This window comes from Sorex araneus, chromosome 7, assembly GCF_027595985.1.
Source record: "Sorex araneus isolate mSorAra2 chromosome 7, mSorAra2.pri, whole genome shotgun sequence".
Lineage (NCBI taxonomy): Eukaryota > Metazoa > Chordata > Mammalia > Eulipotyphla > Soricidae > Sorex > Sorex araneus.
This window is the reverse complement of record NC_073308.1, coordinates 30,615,499-30,623,804: the sequence shown is the minus strand read 5'-3', so window position 1 is coordinate 30,623,804 and position 8,306 is coordinate 30,615,499.

Sequence of the window (8,306 nt, the reverse complement as noted above, 5' to 3'; positions counted from 1 at the left end):
TTTTAGACTTTGAAAGTCTAAAATTTGTTTTAAGGCAAAATTATCCCTTTAACGTTCCAGACACAACTCCAGATTACTCTCAAACCTGAAACAATTATAACATGATATTATTATGAGTGTTCAAGTGAGAACTGTTTTTTTATTCTTTTGTACATTTAGAATACTTCTAAACTTTGGTTTACTTGGTCAAAATGGAAACAGCTTGGTGGAGCAGAAGACCTAATATCCTAATATCCACTGAAGATGAGTTTCTGCTTTAAGATGCAAATTTAGGAATGGAATCAAATTTAGGATCTACTTAGCTGCACTCTGTAGGCTTCAACATTAAATAATCATATCTTCTTTAAGAATTTTCCTACAACATCTGTTATACCTAGGGGTTTTTTTTTGTAATCTGATTTTGCAGGATCTTCATTGTTATGTACACTAACATTCTTTTAGCTGTTCACGTTATTAATTTTGTGATATGTATCTCTGCTCAGGGCTCACTGTTGGAATTGCTCAGTTGACCATATGTGGTGCCAGGGATTGATCTCAGGTTGATAGACTGCAAGGCAATCTTCCTACCTGCTGAATGATCTTTCTGGCCCCTCTGAATATTGTTTTACACAGAGGCTAAACCACACAACATTCACATCAATGCTGGGTGCAGTTTCTTTTTTGGTCACACCCCACCAGCACAGCTTTTTTCACAGTCTACCACCTCAGTATATGCCATTCTCATTGATGTGAGATATTTCATTGTTTTGGTTTGCACTTTCATGAAAATGAATGACAATAATTTTTTTATTTTTTGCTTTTTGGCTCACACCCAGCAATGCACAGGGGTCACTCCTGCTCTGCACTCAGAAATTACCCCAGGCTGTGCTCAAGGGACCATATGGGATTCTGGGAATCGAACCCGGGTCAGCCGCGAGCAAGGCAAATGCCCTACCCACTGTGCTATCACTCCAGCCCTGACAATAATTTTTTATACACCTACTTGTCCATGATTGCATATCTCCTCTCCTCTTCCATTTTTATGTCATCCACATCTTTAGTAGAGTCCATTAACCTTAATATTTCTTTATTACTGTGTCTTACACAAACTGTTTCCTTGACTTGAATTAATCTCCCTATGTGATTTCCCCTACAGAAATAGTAGTATTTATAATCCTAGAAAAATTGAATGCACCACAAACATTCAAGAGACTTATGAAAAATAGTCCACTATATCTTAGTCATTGTTTTAAAGAAAAAAGTTGTTTCAAGACCTTCAGAACTTTCCACTGAGGTTGGAAGTATAAAGCCAAATTTTCTGGTGCAAAAGAGTTGAGCAAGTTCCAGAAATAAAAAAGTTAGTAAAGCTTTCTAGTGTTTCACAATGCAGATGCTTAAAATGAGTATGAAAAAAGAAACGTCCTCTACTCAACAACTTCTAAGTATACAACCCATATAAAATAATACTTTAGTGCATATTTTTGGAAGACACATTGCAGTTTTGTACCTTAACGGATCTCAAGATCTGGTCACCTAAATCTCACTTACCTGAGGTTAGAAGAGTGTAATCTTTGTTAAGAATCTTTTTATTAAAAGCAAAAGCAGTTTTTATGATCAAAATTTTTGTTGACCATTGAAAACTGTTGAGAATAAATTATAGTAAATTAGAAAGTATAAAAATTCATTTAGCAGTAGATAGCATGATCCAAATTGGTTTCCATGCATAACTGGTCATTCTTCTATGAATAAGCTATAATACCAGCTTAGTAGGTCTTTTAGCCACCTATCTCCTTTCTGTTTCATTTGATAGAGAATGAACATATCACTCTCCTTATAGAGAGAGGCAGGAATAATTGGGGGAGAAGAGCAAGTATTTTGTCCAATAGTTTTCCTTGTCTCTGGGCCTGAAAGGAAAGATACATCATAGAAACAAGCACAGTTACATTTTCCTGATTGATAGAACTTACATTTCCATACTAGGAGTATCTGTAAGTCAAGTTTATCTTTGTACTTGAAGAAGGCATTTACATTGGGGAGAGAAATATTCATAACAGTATATTGCTAACATATATTTTTCTCAATAGGTATATATTAGAGTATGAAAAATACACGTTGACCTCAGTGTAATTTAACACCTTACAGTTTCAAGAATATATCAAATTTTTAGATGAGTTTCCAATGAAAATGATAATTTTTTGTGGATGTAAATTTGAGAGATATACTCATACCAATGTACTAAGAGAGCAAGGTCCACATTCCAGGTACACGTGTCCTTGATCTGGGTTGAATCATTGTCATTGCTTCTCTGCAATTGAACTTGAGTGAATCTCCATGGTAAGAGTGAGGAACAGTAGGTTCTTAAAAGCCATTCTCAAGCTTAGGTATCGCCTGCCATATATGCTTCTCTTCTGTAAAAATGGATTCTCAAAATAATGTTCTCCTGAAAGTACATCATATTTATAAATATGAAGAAAAAGTGTTAGTTTTACATTAGGTTTATATTTTTACTTTCCTGATGCCCATAGACAGAGCTCTCCATACTCCGTGAAGGCACTGAATCTTATGAGAACGCGTCACCAGAAACCCAGGATCACAAACATTCCACTACAGCACTGTGTTCACAGACTTCTCTCTCCATTTCTGTTGAATTTCCATTGAAAAGTGGATGTCACAACCACAATGCTTTACATGTTATACAATAGAAATGTATACCAAACAAAAATTCAGTACATGATATTTTTTCTTTAATAAATTTATCAAATAATTAATTATAGCATTCTTAAACTGTGCAAAAAGTATGATGATACTCAAAATTCATATCTTAGTTCTACTACATAGAATTCATTTACTTTAACTACATTTAAACCCAGAAAATACATTCACAAATGTAAATATTAGTATAATACCCTATTTATATTCCATTAACATATTTTCCCAAAAAATTAAAAATCCAATGCCCATATTCAACTAAAACATCAAAATATGTACAATGCCATAGTGATGTTTCCATTTTATTATGATATTTGAAGATTATTTCAGCCATACATGTGAATTAATTTATCATGACCTTCTAAATATTATTTAGATATACTCAAATGCTCAGTCAAATTTAAGTTCACATTATCAACATGGATTAGATCCCATATTGCTGGTGCAATTGTTGGCAAAAGCAAAATATCAGCAGTCACATAGTGTTTATACACAGGTATAGTGTTTACACATAGTTATACTCACACTACATATTTTATCAAACAATTGTAAATTGCATTCTTAAATAAGGAAATATCAGATATCTGCTACCTGAAATATATCCTTCATAGACACATATCTGTCTAATTACACTAGATCACTGATACAGAAGAAACAGACATGCAAGTGAAAGGAAAAATGTTGATGTAAAAACTCTAAAGTTTTCATTTAGCAATTGTAAGATAAATATTTACCGCTCCATGATAGATTATTAGGAGACCATCCAAAGGAGTATCACTGAATTGAATCTAGTCCAACTCTTACACCTTTATTTCTGTAGGAGAATTTCAACACCTCTCCACCTTTATATTTTAATTTTCTGGGTGTAGCAATTATGTATCTATCTAATTTCAAGAGAGGGCATTCTCTTTCTATTCAAAAGTAAAATAGTTGAATGAAAAGATGGAATCGAGCATTGGCAAAGAAACTTCCTGTATCCTGTGAAAATGAGGTCTACAATGTCAAATAAGTCTTCTTCCTGGAAATATTCATCATCCCGGGGATCGGCGAATTCCTCGAGAGGTCTCAGTGACATCTCCATTGGTCCTAGCCCTGAGATTTTAGAAGCCTCTCTCCACTTGTCGCTCCCAACAATGCTGCAGTGGAGGCTCTTTCAGGGTCAGGGGTATGAGTCCCAGCTTGTTACTGGTTTTGGCATATGAATACACCATGAGGAGCTTGTGAGGCTCTCCCATGTGGGCAGGAAACTCTCGATAGCTTGCCAGTTTCTCCCAGAGGGAGAAGTAGGCTATAATATATTGCACGGCTGCTTTGTGGCCTCCTCTTTCCAGGAGCTTGCATTTAAGTCTCTGGATGTTGATGGGATTACACACACCTGGGTGCCTATGCTGGTTCCTTTATGTGTGAGTCTCTTGCCTGCGTGCCTGGCTGTCTTCCCAGGGCCCCTTGGAAGTGATGGGCTTCAGCTTCTCTCCCCATCCTGAGCTGTGTGCCCAGAGGCCAAAGATCTCCGGAACCTAGCCACAGCCATGATCAAGACCCCTCTGGTAATATTAAATAGTCATCATTTACACGTCCTGAAATTTAATGTTGGAGACTGAACTATCTTAATTTACTGAGCATCAATGGATGCCCGACAATATTTGGGAAATCAATTTGCTCGACTTTAAATAAATTTATCAATGACATGTATAATTGTTTTAAGTTTTATTGAATCACAGTGAGATAGTTCCAAGCTTTCATGTTTGGGTTACAACCTCACAATGATCAAACACCCATCCCTCCACCAGTGCATATTACACACCATCAATATCCCTGGTATATCCCCCCCTTTCCCACATTCCCCTGACTCATGGCACACAATATTCACCATACTCTCTCTCTACTTTTGGGCATTATAGCTTGCAACACAGAAACTGAGAGGTCATCAGATTTGGTCCATTATCTACTTTCGGCACGCATCTCCCATCCCGACCGATTCCTCCAGCCATCATTTTCTTAGCGATCCCTTCTCTATTCCATCTGGGTTCTCCCCTCTGATCATGAAGCAGTCTTCCAGCTATGGGGAAATCCTCCTTGCTTTGAATCAACTATCCTTGGGTGTCAGTTTCATGTGATGTTATTCTATACTCCATAAATGAGTTCAGTCCTTCTTTGTCTGTCCCTCTGTTTCAATTCATTTCCCTTAGCATGTTACTCTCCATATCTATCTATTACAAGCAAATTTCATGACTTCATCTCTCCTAGTAGCTGCATGGTATGCCATTGTGTAGATGTACCAAAGTTTCATTTTAAAAAATTTTTATTAGTGAATCACCGTGAGGTACAGTTACAAACTTATGAACTTTCATGTTTGCATTTCATTAACTTCCCTCCACCCTACCCATTCTCCTCCACCAATGTTCCCAGTATCCCTCCCACCACCTCCACCCCAGCCCCAACATGTATAATTTTAATGTAAAATTTGGCATTTTAAATTATAGAATTTATCTGTCATATTATAAAAGTTTTACAAAATTCAAACTGCACAGAAACAGAAAATTATGTTTGTTAAGAATAATTGTAAAACTTGAAGGCAAAAGTCTTTTCAATGTACTCTAGTTGGGAAATAGAATCATTATTAAATTATTTAATACTGTTAATTATTAAATATATATTTAATAATATTTGAAAATAGAAATATAATCATTATTAAAAGATTTAATAATGATAATTATTAAAAGTTATATATAAATGCAAAATGACATATGCATTGTGTTCAGGGCTAATGTCACGGTGTAGATAAGTTGTCCTAGATATATACATAATATAACTTTGTGTTCTTCTTCTCTTGTTCATTTTTTTGTTCATATTTCCAGGGGCAGAGGAGGGAAGTGTTCTCCCAATTGGCCTTCAGAATAAACAGTCGTATCTGGTATTTTCTGTCCACCAGAGATTGATTCAGCAGTAGGTCTTGAGGACCTGATGCTGCTCTGGCTCTCCTTTCCAACATCTCCGGGTCATTGTCGGGAAAACACGGCCTCAATAACAAAGAGCTTTAACAGAGGGGTCAGAGAACTAGTACAGAAGGTAAGGTTCTTGCTTTAATGTATCTGACTCAGGTTCAGTCCTAAGGGCATCTGGTTCCCTGAGTTCTCCAGGAGTGATCCCTGAATGCTGCAGAGCCAGGAGTAAGCCATGACCACAGCCAGCCAGCTGTGCCCCACACAACAAAATCCATAAGCCAATGAGAGATGGGGGGTGGGGAAGAGACAAAGAGACAGAGAGAGAAAAACTGAGAAAGCCTCGTTGTTCGGTATTCATAAAATATGAATTTATCTCTAATCTTCTCTGTTATGATTGTTTGAAAAACCCTCAACACTTATTCAGACTATAATTTATCTGCTTCTGATTCTATTCTTACCATATTATCTCTAGCTTCATTCTAAATTCAAAGTCAGGTTTTACAATGCTTAATTTTTTGTCTTTTTTGTTTTGTTTTGGAAGGAGGAAAGAGGGCGGGAAGGAAGGAAGGAAGGAAGGAAGGAAGGAAGGAAGGAAGGAAGGAAGGAAGGAAGGAAGGAAGGAAGGAAGGAAGGAAGGAAGGAAGGAAGGAAGAGAGAAGGCGAAGGGAGAGAGGGAGGGAAGCAGGGAGGGATGGGAGGAATGAAGCAAGGGGGGAAGGAATGAAAAAGATGTAAAAGGAGAAACAAAGAGATAAATTAAGAAGAGTGTGAGGAAGCAAGGAAGGGATCAAGGAAGGAAGGAAAGAAGGAAGGAAGGAAGGGAGGAAGGAAGAAAGGAAGGAAGGAAGGAAGGAAGGAAAGAAGGAAGGAAGGAAGGAAGGAAGGAAGGAAGGAAGGAAGGAAGGAAGGAAAGAAGGAAGGAAGGAAGGAAGGAAGGAAGGGAGGGAGGGAGGGAGGGAGGAATAGAGGGAAGAAGGGAGAGAGGGAGGGAGGGAGATAGGGAGTAGGAAATAGAGAGAGGGAGGAAGGGAGAGAGAGAGCAAAGAAGGGAGGAAGGGAAAAGAGAGAGAGAAGGAGGGAGGAACGAGGAAGACATGTGAAAGAAGGAAACCAAGAGAGAAAACGGAGGAAGGAAAGGAGGTAGGGAGAAGGAAGGAAGGAAGGAAAAAAGGAAGGAAGGAAGGAAGGAAGGAAGGAAGGAAGGAAGGAAGGAAGGAAGGAAGGAAGGAAGGGAGGGAGGGAGAGAGGGAGGATGGATGAAGATATAAGTGTAGAAAAGAAACAAATAGAGAGAAGAAAGGAAGGAAGGAAGAATGGAAGGATGAATTGAAAGAAGGAAACAGAGAAGGATGGTCGGAAGGATAAAGAAGGAAGTGAAAGTAGAAAAAAGATAAAAGTGGAAGGAAGAATTCAAGGAAATAAGAAGAAAGAAGTTAAAGGACATTGCTCGACATTTGTATGACAGAAACCTAATTAATAACAACATTTTGTAATTGTATATTTCATGATAATTCAATAAAAATAATTTTTTTTCAAAAAAGCAAGAAGTGAAAGGAGGAAACAAAGAGAGAGGAAGGAAGGAAGGAAGGAAGGAAGGAAGGAAGGAAGGAAGGAAGGAAGGAAGGAAGGAAGGAAGGAAGAAGGAAGGAAAGAAGGGCAGAAAGATAGTAGGAAAGAAGTTAGTAACCAAAGAAAGAAAGAGAAAAGAACAGAAGAAAGTATTGTAAGAAAGTAACAAAAAGGAGAATGAAGGAGGGAAGACATCATTTTAAACTGTTTTCGTTGACCATTTTCTAATGCTTTTCTTTTAAGAAGTGTCCTTTTAAACAGATTGATAATTTTTTAATCCATTTGTCTCAAGTTTACAGAGTTGTGGGATATATTTGTATATATTCTAAATCCTGGTTATTTTGATGTATGAGTAGAAAATATTTTCTTCCATTCTGTAGATTGACTTATCATCTTATTCATATCTTTTACTAATTTAATGATTTCCTTGGCTTGGGGGTCACATCGTGTGTTGCTCAAGGCGTACTCTTGTGCTCAGTGATCATACCTGATGGGAAATCGGGGGACCATATGTGGTGCTGGGGATCAAAGTCCAGTTGTCCACATGCAAGGCAAGTTCTCTACCAGCTGTGCTATCACTCTGTCACCTATAATGTCTTTTCTTGTACAAAGTTGTTGCTTTTTGACTCACATATTCTACCTTTTCCTTTTTTGCTGCAACTATATTGTAATACCTAGAAGCCTATTGCAGAATCTAAGGTCATTAGGACTCATTCCTTTGTATTTTTGATGTAAGTAGTGTGTATTTTCACATCTCACATCTAGGACCATAATGCATTCTGAAATAATTTTTATTACATGAGGAATGGGTCAGATTTATTTTCTGGCAAGTAGAATTCAGGTGACCCAGAATCTTTTTATACTGAAACTGTCAAGAGAGAAAACGAAGGAAGGAAATGAGGTAGGGAGAACGAAGGAAGGAAGGAAAAAAGGAAGGAAGGAAGGAAGGAATGAAGGAAGGAAGGAAGGAAGGAAGGAAGGAAGGAAGGAAGGAAGGAAGGAAGGAAGGAAGGAAGGAAGGAAGGAAGGGAGGGAGGGAGGGAGGGAGGGAGGGAGGGAGGCAGGGAGGAAGGAAGGAAGGAAGGAAGGAAGGAAGGAAGGAAG